The 19,454-nt window shown below is 40.8% G+C and overlaps 1 long non-coding RNA gene across 2 annotated transcripts in view; it reads left to right on the forward strand.

Annotated features, from left to right (window-relative positions):
* The first annotated feature begins 9,033 nt into the window (after positions 1–9,033).
* The window catches only part of LOC116072441, a 166,105-nt gene continuing 155,684 nt past the window's right edge, over positions 9,034–19,454 (forward strand). The window contains exons 1-2 of one of the 2 annotated variants that reach the window (XR_004111452.1): positions 9,034–9,116; positions 9,494–9,609. This is a non-coding gene — a long non-coding RNA (uncharacterized LOC116072441). Of the gene's footprint in view, positions 9,117–9,159; positions 9,368–9,493; positions 9,610–19,454 lie in introns of those variants that run through there. The other variant, XR_004111451.1, reaches the window with a different exon arrangement.

Here is a 19,454-nt window from a genome sequence, read left to right on the forward strand (position 1 = left end):
GGAGGAGGAGGAGGAGGAGGAGGAGGAGGAGGAGACCGGGAAGAGGAAGAGGAGGGAGAGGAGAACCCAGAGTGGACAGGGGAGAGTGGAGCGATCCATCCAAAGCTCCTTTACTAAAGCCAGGGAACTAACTTTCCTCCCCAGGTGTTCTGGGTCTCTCCTAACTCAGCAGGGTTCCTAGACTATATAGAAATGGAAAGGAGCAATTCATTTTTTTCTCACTTAAAGCAGGCGTGGAACTCCACTCTGACCACTGGTTTCATAATCCTTTCTGCCCTTCTAGCCCTTTCCTTCAATCAGCTGCCATTCTGCATCCTCCAAAGAGCCCAGGAACTTGGCAAACATTCCGAAAAGGCTTCCTGTCTCCTACCCGCAGACAAATCCCAAATATTTTGCGGGAAATTCAGAAAGCAGTCTAGGAAGAATGCCCAGAAAATTCTTAACAGGAAAAACAGATTACTGTTTTTAGTCTGCGTCACAAAGCAATCTTCTTGTGAGATGCTGCTTCTCTTCGGGATTAGAATTCATTCACCATCTACACGGGAGCACACAGGCATTAATGACGTCGACGTCTCATTTGGTGGCATATAAATTGTTAGGCTGCAAATCAGTGGGCAATTCCATTGCTCCTCCCTCTCCAGCCTCACTCCTAACACCTGTCCAGCTTAGGTTTCCAATATCCTGGAGAAACAAACCTCTTAGCAGAATATGTTTTCTATTAGAGGTTTTCCTTACTCCTCTTACCTAGATCAAATACAGTGTGTGTGTGTGTGTGTAGAATTTGGGCTTCTTTTCTTTCCTCTTGTCAGTTATTACTTTAGCGCAGTCTCCCAGAATGAAAACTAACATCTCCCACGAATACAGTTTAACACACGTTGCCGTCTGGCCAGGAAGCATGAATCCTTCAAGAAAGAAGTCAACATTTGTTTTCCACATTAAAGGGCGTTTAGTTGCCAGCAGATAAAATAATTCTAAGGACCACTTTTTAATTCGATGGATAGCAACCGCAGGGGTCTAAAAGAAAATAACGACGATGGCTATAGACACAAATAACTAAATTACCAAAACGTTAGCATATCTCTAGGCTTCATTAATATGTAACAGACTCCCCAGTTAATCTCCAAAAGCCAGTGTTCCCCCTGTAAAATAGCACTCTGGGACGAATTGTACATGAGATCAATCACTGCTAATGTAGGAAGGTTTGCTGCAAGAAGAGGGGAAAGCTATTCACACCTTCAAATAGAAGCTTTTCAGATTTAAGAGTAAGGGCCATACATCACCAAGAATAAATGATTATGAATTGATAAACACACCCTCCAGCGATTAGCTATGTGATGCTATTTATCATTTCTTGGGTGGCAACGGTTGAGTTTTTTTTTTTTTTTCCTTCCCTTTCGTCTACTTTTAAAGTCATTTGACTATCTGGAAAGAAAAATCTGATGTGCAGAGCAGAAGGGAAAAATAATGAGAGCACACGAAAAAGTTTGTATTTGTAAATCATCACAATGATGGCTGAGCTGATAAAAACCCATGTGTGTTCAGAGAACTGAGCAGCAAACAGTTCTATCCTTTGTGGTTTCCTTGTTGCTTGGGGAGGGAGAGTGCTTCCACATTGGAACTGACAAATCAACTGCTATTTGTTTTCTCTGTCTTCCTCATTGCATGTTCCTTTCCGTAGTCCTCACATACAAGTAGTTTACCGTTTGTGAAATGGATTATTAAACCTATTCCCTCTTCCCCTTCTTCAGTCTTCACTCCTTTGAGAAAGAGGGAACTTTGCTTGAGCCCTGGAGTGTTGCAGCTCTTCTCTGTACCAAGCTGGAGTTGTGGGGGAGTCCTCCTGCTGGCCACAGTTGTCTAGGGAAACCAGAGCTCACAATCAGGCATGGGGTGGAAGACTCCTGGGACCCCGCTTGCTGTTTGCAACACAAAAGCATATGCAACCCCTAAAACATTCCAAGAGAGACAAAAGGCTGGAGCAAGGGACTGACTTAACCCCAGTTACAACTAACAACCCACCCCCTTGCCTAGTCCAGGTCTGCAGGCTAAAGGGATAATTCTAAGACCAATTTCCCCAGGACTTAGGCTTGGAGTTTGGCTAGGACAGAGATGTAGGGAAGGCAGGAAGCAGCCCTTAGTGGTAAAGTGAGAATCTACTCAAGATAGGTTGAAGGGCATCCATGCTCCTGAAAGGTGATAATATCCTAATCTAGGGAAGGTTGACATGCACAGCCTTTGGTGGGTCAGGACTGCCATCTTTGTCTGAAGATGAAAGGAGTGCCCGTGTACATTCTCTATGGCTGGTCATCAAATATCTGTTAGGAATCCAAATGGAACAGGTGCCTTGTCCACTGTTCCTTACTTTCAGTAAATGGTGGTCTCTTCAAAAGACATCAACTGTACCATCTTTAGTGGCAGTCCACGTTGGCAGCTGGATTGGGGCTCTGTGGAAACTCTTCAAAGGCTCCTATGCCTTGAGGATGTTCAAACCAGGAAGGAGGCTGAAGCCTTGGAGGCTAATATGAGTGAGTTATCAGGACCCCTGAGTTGAAGAAGAACACTGGGGACATCCATTGCCTATTTCAGCTGATGTCACATCACATTTCACTATATCTAGAGTCTGTTTGCTTAGTTTGCCTGTCTTTGGGTTGTGGCTCTTGGCTCTAAACTTGTGACAATAGTTAAGACACCTTTGGGAATGGTTCAGGTGACAATACAGCCTCAATCTTGCAACTTGTTTATAAATTGTGGAATAAATCCAGAACATTCCTTCATAAGCAAGATCAGAGTCCATTTCTGGCTTGCATTATTAATACATTTTAAAGATAACATTTTTTTTTTAAAGCAAGACCCCTCAAGAAAGTTAGTAAAAAAACAAAACAAAACAAAACAAAAAAACAGAACAAAAACAGTTGGAGGCTGGATATAAAATAACTAATCAAGCACCACAAGGCTCAGAATATATGATGCTGCTACCAGGAAATAAACTGGTGTGAGGAGAGTAAGAGAAGGAAGTAAATAGCTCTAGTTTTGATTTTATGTTTTATAGTATAAGCTTTTCTTGTCTTTCCCTTCATGGAGTTTTTGTGTCATTTTGATAACTCTTGGCAGGTTGGTATGCTTGAAGGGCTGACTCAGGCACTCTTGACCATCAGGAAATAATATTTTCTCTTACATTTTAAAGCTGGAACAGTTCTGTGACTTACAAAAGAGACATGCACAAAAAGAATGTTCTCAGAATCTAGAGAAGGAAAACATAATACCCCTTTTGAATCTCCAACCAATGAAGTCTTTAATACTTTGCACTTCATACTGACTCCAGGAAAGAAAAAGTACCATGATAATAAACCCTATAAAATGAGTAAGTTGTCACCATGAAGATTTAATTTCACAACTCCAGCAAAGAATATTATTCATCTGTTTTATATTGTTTTTTCAAGATTTTATTCTTAAGTTTAAATTTTAATGACATTATCTTCTCATGTAAAATCAGTTTTGAAATAAAGGATTTTCTTTTATGATATGTTTTTAATAGTGAAAATCTCTGAAGATCTATAATGTTATTATTTATCTGAAGTCTGTAGCTCTGAGAGCTGTATACACGATGTAATTGCTTTAACACGTTTTCATAAATTACATTCAGAAATGTGTCATAGTAAATTACCTTTGTAATAAAATGTAAAAAATGCAAATGGCTGTTGTCTTTATTACGTTTTAAGCCATTGGTTTATCTGCACTATTTCACTTGTCACTTGCACAATATGTTGGCTGAAGGGGGCGGCACAGTTTGACAGCAGAGAGCTGGGTCCTGTGTGTAATCTTGCAGGCACGTACAGTTTGGGTCATTTCCTCATCTCCCGCAGAAAAGACATTATCTCACTCATATTTACATACTTTTCAATATTTGTCAAACAATCATAAATTATAAATTAATGAAATGTTCGACAGTCTTCAGAGATCAGACTAATGAAGACATTTACCTTTTTGGTGATTTTGAGTCTCATCTTCCTAAGTTTAATGACATTTCAATGCTCATGCTTTATTAGGCTTTATTAGATTTGTCCTCCACTCCCGCTGTCATTCAGATGTCTTTGCAGAAACATCACCTGCTTCAGGTAGGAGAACAAATCTACTCTGATAAGGGACCCTTCAAAACAGGGACCCTTTGGCCTTAATTTTAAAGAATTAAGGTCAAGTTCAATTTCAAAAACTACTGGAAAAATTTACCTGCCCTTAATGTTCTAATGAGGCATGACTTAGTCTTATGTCACTACCTCACAATTCTCTAACATAAGGAGCCTCCAAAGAACAGTGATGTCAAATGACCTACATGAGACAGTTAGAGATGGGGAAGAGAAGGTATAATCCAATTTCACTTTCTGGGATTTTGTGAAATCTACTTTAGATAGGCTGAGATATGGTTTGTCATTTGTCATACTGTTACTTGAATCTAAAAGCATGGGGCATCACTTAGAACTGTGCTTAAATCAAGAGGCCATCTCATTCTTCTCTGGATCTAGTTAAATTGAAAATCCCTCTTCAAAATGATACTAGCCATGGATAATGTGCTGACCTTATGACCTCAGAAGAAGTGTCAGGTGTTTGTCAGCTTAGTATAAGGCAGAAAAGAAAAAAAAAGAAAAGAAAAAAGAAAAAAGAAAAGAAACCCACATAAGTATCACATGTCCATGAAGTTGATAAGCTTCTCTGAAAAAAAAAATGTTGCCTCACCATGCTCTCATTATGATTGATGGTCATTCGCCTTTTTAATAAAATTATAGATGATGAATTTAGTTCAATCCAGAGAGGTCAAATGATCAGCTTTGACTTAAGATTCAAGTAGTAAATCACATGGAACAAATGCATATCAGTGCCACCCATTCCAGCCCGAATGGAGGAGAGTTGGGGCTTAATGCCATCTGACTCTAGACAAAAGACAAGGAGTCTAGGAAGCAGGAGTGTCAATGTCTTTGTCATCAAGTTGCATAATTTTATTAGCCCTCTTTCAAATTTCATCAACCCATGTTAGTACACACCCCCCACCCCCACTGGGCCACCAGACGCCCTGTTTTCCTTTAGCCTTGTCCACAAGAAGTGTGCATCACTCAGGACGTTACTAGGGTTGGTTTATGTGGGGAAATGATGCAGAGCTCCAGGATGCTCATAGTCCTTTTCAATTATATTTAAAAGGAACAAGCTATGTACATTTATGTGGATAGTGAGGTGCTGCAGAAAGCGCATCGTCGAAGTGATGGCCCTCTGAATCTGTAAGACTTTATAAAGGACACTTATAAAAATAATCTTCGTTTTATTTCAGCTTTGCATTGAGCATAGTGCTGTCTAGGTGAATGACAAAAAGGGCTGAGGATCTTGTACGTTTCCTCATCAAACAGAGAATTAAAATTCTGCCTCAGCCTCTTTGTAACATAATGCATAAGGAATACAAGGATCCATTAAAAATGACAATGAAAATCTATGAAAACACTAAGAATGACTTTAAAATATTTCCAAGCACTACTTTTTAAAATACACAATGGAGAGTTATTAAGAAACTTCTTGGTGAAGCAAGCATGGCTTCTGCAATCATCAAAAATTGATATGTACTGCTAGTAAAGTAATTACGCGCCATCCTGAGGATAAGGGGAACCAGCAATTGTTAATCCACTTGCACACCCGTTGACTTGCAGCATCAAGCTGCAAATGGCTTAATTAAGTCATACACGTGGACTATGCCATATTGCACCATTGCATTATGCACACTATATCTCAGTTTATTGGGACAATTAATGCCAGGGGCCCACCTTAGGTGGGAGCTTCACCACCCCCCCAACACCCAAGTTCTTTGTGATTGATGCTCCTTAAGACAGAAAGCTAGCGGCAAATGGAAATTAAGAGAGAGGCACTTGCTTGAGAGTAGGGGCAAAGATTTGTCTTGCATAAATTATTGTAGAGCTGTAAAATGGGGTGCTACAAAAGTTGAGGCAAATCTACTGCTTTGAACACTACTCCTGGACTTGGTGCTGTTGTTAAGGGTGAAATGCTTCCTTTAGTTTCTTTGAGACTATGCAGAACAGAAAGAACCCAGTCCTCATAATCCTGAGAAATCTTCAGCCCAGTAGGTTAGAAATTTGTCTGGACAGAGATTCAAATCAGTTTCATCCCAATTCAACACACATATTCACGGCCCCAGTAGTTTGGTATTCTGAATTTAAACTACAGATAACTTCCTAGTTACCTGTATATTTTCTTTAACTACAAATGACAAAGACAGGAAATTCTGTCTGGGACTTCCTCTCTGTCCCATTGCATGTTTTGATGTTGAAGCATTCCAGGAGAGAGCATCTTGAAAAACTGTTTCTGGAAGGCTCCAGAGCCTTGGTAGTAGGGGCAGGATGTGATGGCGAGACACCGCGGTATGAACCCAAACTCAGCAGTACTTGTCTCCAGCACCTAGGCGGGTGTTAGAGCTAGCTTGAGCTGGGCTTGGATTCTTTGTTCTACTTCCTTTGAGGACCAACGTTCCTGTTCCACTTCCACCAGGCATAGCTCGGTTTGGAGTCTGAGGTTCAAGATACCCTGGAGTCTTTGTGTAGACCCAGAGATGAAAATATTGACAAAGCTTAGTCCTCCCCAGATCAGGTAGACCCCGAGTTTTGTAAATCGTGGCTCAGTGTTTAGCGGTGCTGTTTCATCACAGCACTACCGAGAACACTGCCACCAAGACTTGTAGCACTAATGCATGACAGGGTCTCTCAGTTCAGTTTCATTGCTGGTGCCAGGGCTTTGGATTTGGCAGTATGTTTCAGAAGTGTCGGGGATTTCAGAAGTGTCTTGTAGAGGACAACAGTTGGGGGTCCCGATTACCATTATGGGGCCAGCACCCAACATTCTGGTGGCAGCTCCCCTCAGAAAAAAGGTTTTCTCCCAGCATCCTTGCTTCCTCCCCCCAAAAAGTGCTGGGGCTAGCAGACAGCTTAGTGTGGAGCACTTGCTTGTTCAGCACTAGCAGGGATTTCCCCTCACCCCCAAAGGCACTAGCAGTAGCATCCCCAGGACTACTACAAAACAAAGAAAGAGACTTGGGTGGGGGCAGGGGCGGGGGTTGGGAGGGGATAGAGGTGGTATCAAAACAGGAACCTGGAGCCCAATTTCAGCTTCCTCTTCTTCCTCATTGGATTCCAGTCAGCGGTTTCTCTCTTTACTTTCCAAAATTTGAAGAGAGATCACTCAAAAGGTCTCTTCTTCAATTTCAGCTTTGAAGGTCTCTCACAGTGTCTGGTCAACAATTAGGGACACACACACACACACACACACACACACACACACGTATGTATGTATGTATGTATGTATGTATGTATGTATGTATACGGGTAACTTAAGTCTTCCGTGTTAGTCCTGGGAAAGGAAAGTGGGGAGTGAGCGATTCCTGCAGGCAGGGAAAGAGCCTCCCAGCTGAGGGAGTACAGGATGGTAGAAACTCAGTTGGGTTACTGATATTTGAATCTTTACAGGGAAAACTACAGTCTGGAGAATGCAGCTTCCCAGGTTTTCCAGCTCAACTACAGCTTCCTGGTAATAAATAAACAGAATTGATACCCTAACACACAACAGTGTGCTCTCTAAATACACTTCTAACAGTTTTATTTTAAACAAACCAAACATACAACACAGGTCAATACAATATATATTTTTTATGCAGTTACAGCTGAAGAAACAGAGGGATGAGTCTCAACTTGGACAAAGGTCACTCACTGTAGACATGTCAGAGTAGGATCCTGCAACAGGGTAGAACTTAGTATGTGGCCCACTTTCGTTGACAGAAAGGCTGAGGCTTGGCGACTGATTCCATTTCACCTCCCAGGCTCTGAAAACCAAATATCCCCCAAGAAACTCCCTTCCTTCTCTATTGCTCCATCCTTGACACATAGCTCTTCTTTTAATTAGGGAATGATGATTTTCTAAACTCAGGCCTGGGCTGAATATCTTTGGTCTGAAGAATATAGTCAGGCTAGGATGCCTTCCTGGAAGCCTCCCTGGAGGTGGGAGTTAAACTGTTAGAATTCATTAACTCTCTTCAGACTGTGTACTGAGGGTGGGATGGTGCTTAGCACTTGACTTTGGATGATTCTTCCTCTAGAAGAAATGCCCCCAGGACTTCGTCTAGCCTTCTGTTTCAAGTCCAAAGCAAACTTCTGACTCTTCCACTTCATTGAACCACCATCCCATGCCTCACATTTTTTTTTCTGGAGGGGGAGGGGCTTGGATTGACTATGATACAGGTTAATTTCACACACCCCCATTCCACAGTCAGGGTTGCCATTGCAACTAACTCTAGAAAGTTGTAGAGGGGTGGATACAAACAAAAGTGCCCACAAATAGTCCCAAAGTGGAAGCTTCCCCCAGAGTAGTGCAGAAAGGTAAACCGATTCTACACTCAGAGAATGGTGTGTGTGTGTGTGTGTGTGTGTGTGTGTGTGTGTGTGAGCCCTAGCTTCCTGGGAATGTGAGGTGTTGGGGGTATTTACATCTAGACCCTTACTACAACCTTCAGTGAACCCTCCTATAGCCTGTGGAGTTAGCATTGCTCCAGGCTGGCTACTCAAAAGTTTAACTCCATTATCAAGGGAGGAATGGAAAAGTGACTTCTACAAATTCCAAGACAGGGGCCTCACCAGTACATATGCCATGGGGAGCCTGGAAGGGAACAAAAAATGAAGTGGGAAAAAGAGCGAGGGGGGATCTTTTTCTTTTTTAAAATTAAAAATACACATGGGATTAAATAAACTAAGAGGCTCAGCCCAGGGAATTCTAGATCTGGGTTTTGAAACTGAGAGGACCCCTCTACTTTTGGCCATCTGGCTGCTCTAAGCTCTGCCCCATGCTGTATAATTTTAGCTGAAAATCTCTTCCGTTGCAGCTTTGCTTTTATTGAATTCATCAAAAGCAAACTTTCCCTGAGTTTTTTTTTTTTTTTTTTTTTTTTTTAAGAAGGCTAAAATAATACGCCGACCACTGTGACATTCTCCGGGCTCAGGCCATTTTTCATAACGCCTTGGATCTGCTTTTGTGCCTCTGAGGCGACTCAACAGATGAATAACGAGCAAAGTCCGCTGAAAGTAAGCTAGCAGCTTTTCTCAGCTCTGGGGGGAAAAAAGTTAAATGAAATGAGAGGCGCATGTAAAAATCTCCACACCCAAAGATGGGGGCCACATTTTTATTGCTTGGCCTCGGACTGACAACGATGTCTTTTTTAAAGCAGTTAACTTCTCGCACTGGCGCTCACTCTCACACACTAGCACATTTGCTTACACAAACCACACAAACTTGAAGCTCGAGAAGCTTTACAGGTGGTGGTTGGAGAAATTTGGTAAGGAGAGAAAAAAGTATTCGAAGCAAAGTACGGGTAGAGACACACGATTAATAGAAACTAGTTTTATTTTCTTATTTTTTTTCTCTGTTTTTTTTTTTTTTCTTCTTTGCTTTCTTTAAACAGCAGCTAGCTTGATTTTGATAGCAGACTTTGGCAGAAGGAAGGAAAAATCTGCAGCCCGAAAGGAAGACTCAAACTGTTTAAAGGACGCTTAGAATGTAGCGTTGTGGCAGGTCGGGGTAAGTCGTCTTTCCTTCTGTTTTCCTTTCGGCTTTAAGATCCAGTGGGATCGCACGTGGGCAGAGTTTCCTTGTTGTTTGTAGAGATTAGAGAGCAATTAGGAAGCCCTTCCCTTCAGAGGCAACTGTCTGCTGCAACTTTGCTCGGATTTTGTGGGTGATCCTTTCTTTTATTTTTTTTCTAGCCCTGGCGGCAAGTCCCAGAAGCCCGAAAGCCCTGAATGTCCAGTGTTTGGAGGGGCTACAGAGGCAACAAGTTGTGGCCTTTCTAGCCTCAGGCAAACACTGCTCCACAGCTGAGCCTGGGGCTCGCCTGACTCGTAGGAATGAATTTTGCACGTGTAAACTATTTGCTTGTGAGCACGCACAGCTGCGACTCTGGTTTATCAGGGGAAAAGTCTCTTCCCTTAAATGGACTATTTGGAAAAACTGCCATTGGCTCTCACCAGATGATTATTGATGCAAAACCCTGTGGGTTGGAGCCTGGGTTCGCGTTTGTTTTAACAGCGAAACTATTTCTCTTCCGAGTTGCTCAAGCTGACATCCACTCGAAATCATTTGTATCCCCTTTCTAGGAGCTGGGGGGAAAAAAAACCAACAACTAGGCGTGATCCGTGAGAGGTGGTACATACATTTTAGAATAGAAAGCATATTTTACAGGAAAACGATGTCTTTTACTTTCAAAGTGGCCCTAAAGTGACTCAGCCGACAGCTCCCAGTGCGCTTCACGATCCCATAGACTTGCATTACCAACACTCAGTCATGTGTACTTCTGTTCCTCCTCGCAGAGCTTTGGGAGTCAGTTCTGTGATCTGAATACAATTAATTGTTGGTCAGCTGTGTGTACACCGCGTGTATAGTCAGATTCCAGGTCTGAGGGGGGCTTTCATTTAAGTAAGCTCTCTGCAAAGGTTTACTGGGGGCTGGATTCTGTTTAATATGTTTCCCTTACCCAGAAATGTGGAACAAACAAGGGCTGCACCAGCGGTTGAGCAGAGTTGATCCAGATGTTGCCAAACAAGTCTTGGCCAGTGGTATTCCCGAGGAAGCCCAAGAAGTTGAATAGGGAGACAGAGAGAAATCGACAAGGGAAATAATCGGAGGCGATTTTGTTTAGTAGCGACAGGGACTCCTGCGCCTCAGTCTGGCGGGATCAGCGCATAAAATTCAGTTTCTGCGCATTGGTTCGCTGGGTGAATTGGCGCACACTGGGGCCGAACAGTCCTTGACCTTTGCCTTTATGTGTGCGCAAATGTTTGCCTAAAACACAATCAGGCCTGACAAGGGAGCATGCTACCGTGTGACACCGCCTATTCACCAGATAGATGTTCCCCGCCACACACGACCCAGCGCAGGCTTGTAAATACCTTAGGTATTTGTAATAAACCTATAAATTAATGTCGGACGATGGCTAGTTGCTGGGTAAATAGACTATACACATCTGAGATGCATCTCTCTCTGTCTCTCTCTCTCTCTCTCTCTCTCTCTCTCTCTCTCTCTCTCTCTCTCTCTCTCTCTCTCTCCCCTAAAAATGGTCGGCATGAACCAGAAATAAAACTGACAACGCAGGAAAGTTTTTATTTAAAGAGTGAACAGTTTGGTCACATGGGTAGAGAAACCGCCATCCTAAGTGACTTTTCCTCAAAGATGGGGAGTGGTGAAGGAGAGAGGGGAACTGCAGACAACATCACAATGCTGGGAGCGACCCTTGCTTAAGCACAGCAGTATTTAGCAGCAGTTTGGGATACTAACTGGGGATTCTGAGGGAGCCTAGTCACTGACAAAGGCTCTTGAAGACCCACAAATCCATTGGGACTTGAGAAGTTCTCTGATTCCTAAGGTTCCTGGGTCTGAGCACTTTCTTTCATAAATACTGAATACTCCAGGCGAAAGAGAAAAACCCCTTGTGAAGATCTAAAATTAGCTTAGAGTGCCTTCTAAACCTCACTGTAGATGTTAAATGAGAGGCGGAGAGGATGGAGCTGTTTTTTCTTGCACTTAGACATAACAAAGTAAACACGTGGCAAAGAAATAATTTACAAACTTCCCTTAGCTTTGGCTCATTAATTTCTACGTTCCTGTAGTTATGGACAACTGTACAATTTGTAGGGATCGGTTTCTGGGGCAAATAAAACTGATGGATTAGACCGGAAGTACAAATTAGGAAAAGATGAGGCACTTTTCATCTTTCTTCAGAAGGTGCCACCCTTCAGAAGAGGGTGCGCAGCCAACTCGGCTAACTGACCGACTTGCATCCTGGGAGTGCATCCAATTTCTGATTCTTGAAACCTTCCCAAGATCATTTAAGTTTGCTTTAATTGTCTTCAGGTGGAGGAAGAGTGGTGGCCAGCCCCTTCTTGTATATCTTTTAATTTTTTTTTAAATAGAGACAGAATTTCCAGAGACAGAATTCTTTCCATTGGGCGGTGGTTCAGAGCAAAAGAGAGTGTAATATAAATCACATTCTAGATCCAATGTAGGTGCACACAGAAGCAGCAGAAGGGCAAAGACAATTACCCTGGAATGCAAATGGTGACATGTTTAAAACTTGTGTATTTCAGAGAGTTCCAGGGGTCTTGAAAGAAAAGTACATGTAATTGATAAAGGGAAGAAAAGTAAGGAGAGCACCCCGTTTCTTAATAATCTCTCCAAAGAATCCTCCTACTTGGGAATGCATCTTAATTAATAGATCTGGATTTTCCTTACCTTATTCTTGTTCTCTAATTAGCAATATGACAGGTGTAATCCTCTTCAAAATAGTTCATTAAGATTTCTGGAAATGAAGGTAAATGGTAACCTGTATATTTTGGCTTAGATTTAGAAATGCAGCTAGCCAAATATAACTTGTGTATTGAGCTCTGATAGGTAACTACCCATTTGATTACCTGTATAATAATGTTCTCTTTCTTTTTCATTTCTTTCTTCCTTCCTTTTTTATGTTTCTTTTTAAGACAGGGTTTCACTATGTAGCTTTGGTTGGCACTATGTAGAAGAGGCTGGTCTTGAACTCACAGAGATCTGCCTGTCTCTGCCTCCTGAATGATGGAATCAAAGGCATGTGCCACCACACCCACTAGCACTTTCTAGTTTCTTAAAATTATTTTAAGTTAAAGTGATTCTCTCTCTCTCTCTCTCTCTCTCTCTCTCTCTCTCTGTCTCTCTCTCTGTCTCTCTCTCTCTCACACACACACATGTTTCAATATCTTCCAAATTGTACATGTTAAGGCTCATCATACCCTGAGCTAGTCTATGGTGATATGAAGAAGGCAAGGTAACAATGTTTCTAGTCTTTGCTTTTGTGGTTCTGTCCTTGTGGTGGATAATATTTGTTTGGATTTAAGAATGAATTGGAGCTAAAATCCATAATCTGTGATGATATATTGGAAAGTTTGTTTAATTGCTACAAAATTAATTTAGTAATAACATTTTCTGATTTGTTTAGTTTGATATAGAAATATCCTAATGAAATGCATCAATTTAGAAAATATCTTTGTACTATATAAAACATTTTCACACACATCCTAGCCATCAATAATTCAAATACTTAATCCATTCATTCATTTACTTATTCAATTATGGTGACTTAAATTGAATATGAGAGATGGTCAATTCCATGCTGACAGGCAAGTAGGTCTAGTGCATTTTTCTGACCAAAGCTAAAATGAAATTAAATATTAATATTCTGAAATCTATAGGTGGCTTTATTTATAATCATTCAAAGAAACATATTTTATTGATACAGATGTAAACAATATAATTTAGAAAATTGTTATTCAAATGAATAGTGACTATTATGGGAAGATGGAAAATCTTATTTCCAAAAGTAATTGGCTATAGTAACTTTATTTCTCTTAGAGTTAGAAAAGATTACATTTAAGTTTATGTTCAAAGACCTTAAAACAGTTAATTTATTTTTATGGTCTGAATGTTTGCTAATTCTCTGCCAAATTTTATCTGCCCATGAAATTAGCATTCCTTAAAGTTATTTGCATATACTGAAATCAAATTGTACTATATGTTAGATAATTACATAGTATACATTAGCCTCTGCATTAATGATTTTCTTACTAACTTTATTATAAAATGACCCCTACCTGCTATGATGTATGGCATTTCGATATATATTTTACCACACAATGAAATAAACTGAGGAAGTCAAGTTAGGCTTCATGGCTTGGAAGGACTAGAGGGAACACCCTAAATCTCACTGCATTTCCCTAAAGGAGCAGCCCTCCCCAATTTTGATGGAGGTGGCTTTGAATATTCTAATAACTGCACACTTTTATTGAGCAACACGACTTCCGAATGACTGTTTTAACTGTATGGAAGTTTACTGAGATATACAGACTTTGGGTCTGGTTAATTCCGATGTGTGATACTTTTCTATGTGCACATTGTTCAAAAATATCAAAGTTTATAAAAGAACGAATCTCCTGAACTCTAAGACGTTTTGAGGGCATAGGCATTTATCTGTCACTTACTGGCACTTGAGTTGGAACTGTCCAGACTTGTCACTCCCAGGTGATTTATTTGTGCATAACTGTACAGGCGGTTCCTGGTATGTGACTGGCTTGCATTTTTTCCGGTACAGAGGAAGAATTCTTTACAGTTCCGTTTCTCATTCACAGACCCTGACCAAATCTACTGTGATACCAGTATCGTATTCTACATCAGCCCCCAATTATTCCTGGCAGAGACTTTGGAGCCGGGACCATAATGTAGGCTAGGGATGAACTCTAGAGTGCACTGGAGATTTGAGAGTTAATGTGTAGAAATTGTTCCCAAACTGCAGTCTTACAAAAATCCAGGCTCCGGAGATGTTGGGGGTGGTGGTCGGGCTCTACTTTAAGATTATTTGATATGTAAATCGTGAATTAAGAATTAGAGGGGGAAGAAGAGCAGGCGGGTGTTAGAGGAAGTGCAGGGGTATCTCCCTCCCCAAGTTAGAGGTGTGGTGTCCCTTTGGCTTCTGACAGTTCCGGAGTCCCTTAGTTTGTCCACAGAAGGAATGTCAGTAGCACTGGGCTGATCTGTCCTCAGCAAAAGTCTGTTTATGCGGGGAGGGTCTGAGCTCATTGTCTGCTTAATCTAGAGGTGTGCTGGGACAGAGGGAAGGAACCCTAACCAGTTTCCTAGACTACTGATACATAGCTCTTGAAGGTCAGACCCCTAGTTCATCTGTTTCTCACCTTTCTGCGGTTCCCTTCCTCCACTCTTCCCGACCTGCCTTCCAGATTCTCTACTGTTATAAACTTTCCCCCCCTTTCCTACTTTGGACCACTTCCTTTCCTTTTAACTCCGCTCTAGAACCCTGCAGATCTCTGTGGTCTACCACGATTCTCTCACTTTCCTTAAACATTGGCCATTCACATTTCTTTTAGTCCCCACACCCTCAAATTCCTTTCTCCACTTCAGGTATAGCCTACACACCTTCATACCTCTTCCATACCTCCTTGCATCCATCCCCTTTCCTTCAATTTTTACTCCTTCATAATCATAGTGCCCAAATCCCTCACAAACAACCCCCCTCCAACCTTCTCCTCCTACTCCTGCACACCTTTTGCAGGTGGTATTTAAGCCACTCTATCCTTCTGTTTAAGAGTTTAGAATCCCGGAGGCATCTTGCCTCTGATGCTTTCTTCCTGACAGCTTTTTTTCCTGGGGGATGGATTAGCATTCCTTTCCTACTTTTTGATTTCCTTCTACTGCAGCCTGTTGAGCTGGTTTAGGAGGAACTGGGAAGTCTGTGCTTTGTAGAATTTCACCTTGCCTCTTGTTCTAGATTTGTCTCCAGAGTTTTGTCGGTGAGACTCATGGGTGAAAGGGACTCTCCTTTAAATTGGTGATGCTCTGATTTGGTCAGCTTCAGAACCGCTGACTGTACTAAAGACAACTGAAAGAGGTTGGGCTTACCTGTCTAATCAGTTTTTCAGGGGGTGTGTGATAGCCACTGTTCCCCATCTGAAGACATATTTTGAAGCCATCAAAGCAATGCTAGCAGTATGAAGTGATCTTAATTGTTCATTTAAAAGACACAGGGAAATCCAAAAGAACCTAAGAGTTTAAGAGGGAGACTGGCTTGATCAGATCTGACTGTAAACATTTCTGGAGCAATGAGGAATTGAAGACAATATTTTGACTGTATATGTTTATCTTGATGAATGTTCAGTATATTACACAGAAAATGACACCCCAATTCATCTTCAAGATTATGGCATGCTCTGTGAGACAAAAATTAGGATGAAAGAGGACATTCATTGTCCTAAACCTTTAAAAATGACACTAACATATTTACAACTGGAGAAAGTGGGTCTTGGGTCATTGAAGGTGCTCTTTGTCCTACATAGATTTATTGTTTATAAGCTTTCATGTGTGTATGTGTGTGTACATGTTTATACATGTCTATGTCTTAGAGTGCTTGATATGTAGATTTGCACTAAAAAACAAAACAAAACAAAACCACAGGCTCCACAGAACTACCTTTTCTAGAATAGTTGTTACCATGGTTACTTCCTGTTCCTTTTCCATCTGCCTATGAAGAGGCTCCAAAAAAATGAAAGAAAAAAAGAAAAAAAAAAGAAAAACCTTCTTCAATTTTTCCTGCACTAGAAGGTGGGCTAAAAACTAAAAGCTTACAGCAATTTAACCTTTTACCAAGTGTTTAGAGAATTTTTTTTTCAATTTATTTAAGGCTGTAAAGCAAATATGTAAAGAAAACAAGATGAAGAATATGGTATTTCTTAAACAATGTATCTATAGTATGTTTAAAAAATTAGAGAACATATAAGAAATCATGCTACTAGACAAAAAAATATTATTTTTATATTCACCTAGCAATATACATTCTGGTCACCTGGGCTGATGATAGTCACATAGATTTCTAGGATGATTTCTCTCACTGCTTTCAATTATATTTTCTCTAGTTTTAGTGATCAAGGTGGATATTTCTTGTCAGTCCTTATAGATTAGGAGTAGTAGATGGCAGTGTGGAGTAGTTGGTAGAGGCTGCAGAGCTCTTCCCATGTTCCCAGGTCCCTAGCAACACTTCCATACGCTCACTCATTTTCTTTTTTTTTAAATTTCATCACATCACAAATAAGTATGCTGCTCTAATATGCATGGAGGAAAAACTCAGCTGCATCAACATGCTTGTTATACAATCTTGTTATTAAAATGACAGATTTAACAGGTGCAAAGCCTTGAGTCTATCCCCAGTACCATATATAGCTACACTATCTTGATTTGAAAACACATATCATTTTGCACCTATTTACCAGCATATTTTGTTAGCTGAATTTTAGAGCTTGTAAAATTTACATGCAGGTATGCATTAGGGGGCCATCATCATATGACTTTCTTAATATGTACCAGTATAGAAGTTTTGCTATGAAATGAAACCTGTTTTCTGAAATTTAAAATATTTCAATTTTCTCTCTTACTTTACAGTCTTCACTTTCCATTATTTTCTTTTAAAATTTTTAAAAAAGGAGAGGCATGATGGCATAGGCTTGAAATCTCAGTATCCAGGATGCCACACTAGATGAATTCTGAGTTGGAGGCTAGCCTGGGCTACCTAGCATGACCCTATTTTAATTTTTTTCAAACAGAAAATGTTACCTTAATATAGAAAAAGGGAAAGATTACCAAAATATTGACTACTCAATTTTGAATCCAAATGAACTAAAATTATTTGAGATATGTCAAGTCCATTTTTCTTCTTTACTTATATTTGAATACCAATCTATTTGTGCCTGCTTGCTTTCTAAATAGAGTGACTAGTGTGAAGGATTATTCTAAATGTTCTATATGTATGTTGGGTTCCAAAGTAATTAACCCTTGACTGTTGCTTCAATAATTAAGTGATAGGCACTGAATATTCTCTGAGTATTTCAGTTTATTAAATATCTATAGCACTAGTCACCAATTTTATTAACCAATATTTTAATTAATTAATAAGATTAATAATTAAATATAAAATATATATTTAATATTTTTTGCTAGTTCTGCCTGAATGTATGTTTGTGCACTATGTATGTGTGTTCCTGGTGCTCAGTGGAGGCCAGAAGAGGGCATCACATTCCCCAGACTGTAATTATAGACATTTATGAGCTGCCATTTGGGTGCTGGGAATTGAACTCGGGTCCTCTGGAAGAGCAGCCACTATTGTCTTCAGTATTGTTCTATCACATAGTGAGTATTGTTCTTAGAAAATAGCCCAAGTATGCTTTAACTCAGAAGTGGTCCTTAGTTGTAATCTACTGTGGCGAGTAGTATCTAATTATAAAAATAGTATGAATGGCACTCTCATACTAGAAAAGGCAAAGAATTTCCTTTGATGTCCAACCCCCTTCCATATTTAACCATAGAACAAAAACTTAAGTCTTAACTGTTAACTTCGATTTCTAATCATTCCCTTCTCTCTTGAACTCCAGAAGAGGCAGTAGCAATAACAGTAGTATTTTTGTTGAGCACTTAAATTGCATGCCATGAACTGTGAAGGAAGTTGAAACTTGTGTTAGATATGAGTGAGGCCCAGATTCTTGCCATTGTCTGTAAGGCATTTTAAGATGTGGCAGATATCCTTGCTCTGAATCTACATGTCTCCTCAATTGGGAGCCTCATCAGAACCCTGGGTGTCCCCATGTTACACTTGGAGCCTGAGTAGATGATAACTTTGGCTCCTGGAATCTCCTAGGTACAGGTAGTTTGGGACAGGGAGGGTGGCTTCCAAATGTCTTGTGGTTGTAATTTTAGGTTTCTTGTATAGAGCTGTCAGGTTTGACCTGTAGTCTCAACCAATCCTGGATCAAAATTGTTAGGCCTTGGTTCCACCACATTCTGTTTGAAGAGCCCCATTTTGTACAATGACAGTCACAACATAACCCAACGTTCCCCTGTGACTTTGTTCTTTAGATTTTTAATAGATCAAAGGACGTGGAAGGAGGAAGAAAAAGCGAGGGAGAGGGAGGGGGATTAAGAGGAGGTGTAGGGATTGTTGTCATGTCAAGATGCATCGCCCATTTGAGGCCACTAGTCCTATTAGAAGGGAAAAGTGCACGGAAAAGGGCGAGAAACCTGCACTAGGCGGGGGCATTGTTTGGGGGATTTGAGCAGGGGCTGGGGCTGCAGCCGCTGCAGCCATACAGTACGGTTGCCATAGCAACGCAACCTGCTGCTGCCGCCGCCAAAGTTGAAGGCGCTTGAAAGGGCTTGAAGAGACCAGAATCACAACCTTATTTTGGTTGAACAACGGGGAGAAAATGAGGCAGGGAAGAAAGGAAAGGAGAAAGAGAAGGTGGAAAGGAGGAGGGGAAGAGAGAGGATAGGGAGGAAGGGAGGGGGAATGCAAAAAAGGGAGGGAGAGAGAAAATAAATTTAAATGAATGAGAGGGAGGAGAGACTCTGAGAGGGAGGGCAGGCAAAGGCTGAGAGAAACCCCACCCAGGCCTGTGAATGCTGGCATTGTCCCTTTATGAATCTGATTTACCATATCATAACCCCCAGGAAGAAGAAAACATCAATATCCTGAAGTAATGGAGATGTTTCTATGGAAAACCTCGGAATTTTAGTCTAACAGATTTGGTGTTTAAAAAAAAAAAAATCAAAGAGATCAAAGGCAGAACTCCCTGGAGTTATAGATGCATCTCTGAATTAAAGATGGGCGACATGTAGACTACAAAGCACTTTTTCTTCTTTCCTTTTCCATTTAGATTTCTGTTTTCATTTCAAGGGAGGTGCTAACCTCCTCATATCTGAACTAGATTGTCATTTTGAACAATGTCATAAAGGGGAAAAAGAGATGGAGGAACCAGTAGTTTGGCTTCCTCGGCTCTGTTGATTATCAT

This window comes from Mastomys coucha, unplaced genomic scaffold (genome assembly GCF_008632895.1).
Source record: "Mastomys coucha isolate ucsf_1 unplaced genomic scaffold, UCSF_Mcou_1 pScaffold23, whole genome shotgun sequence".
NCBI classification, from domain to species: domain Eukaryota; kingdom Metazoa; phylum Chordata; class Mammalia; order Rodentia; family Muridae; genus Mastomys; species Mastomys coucha.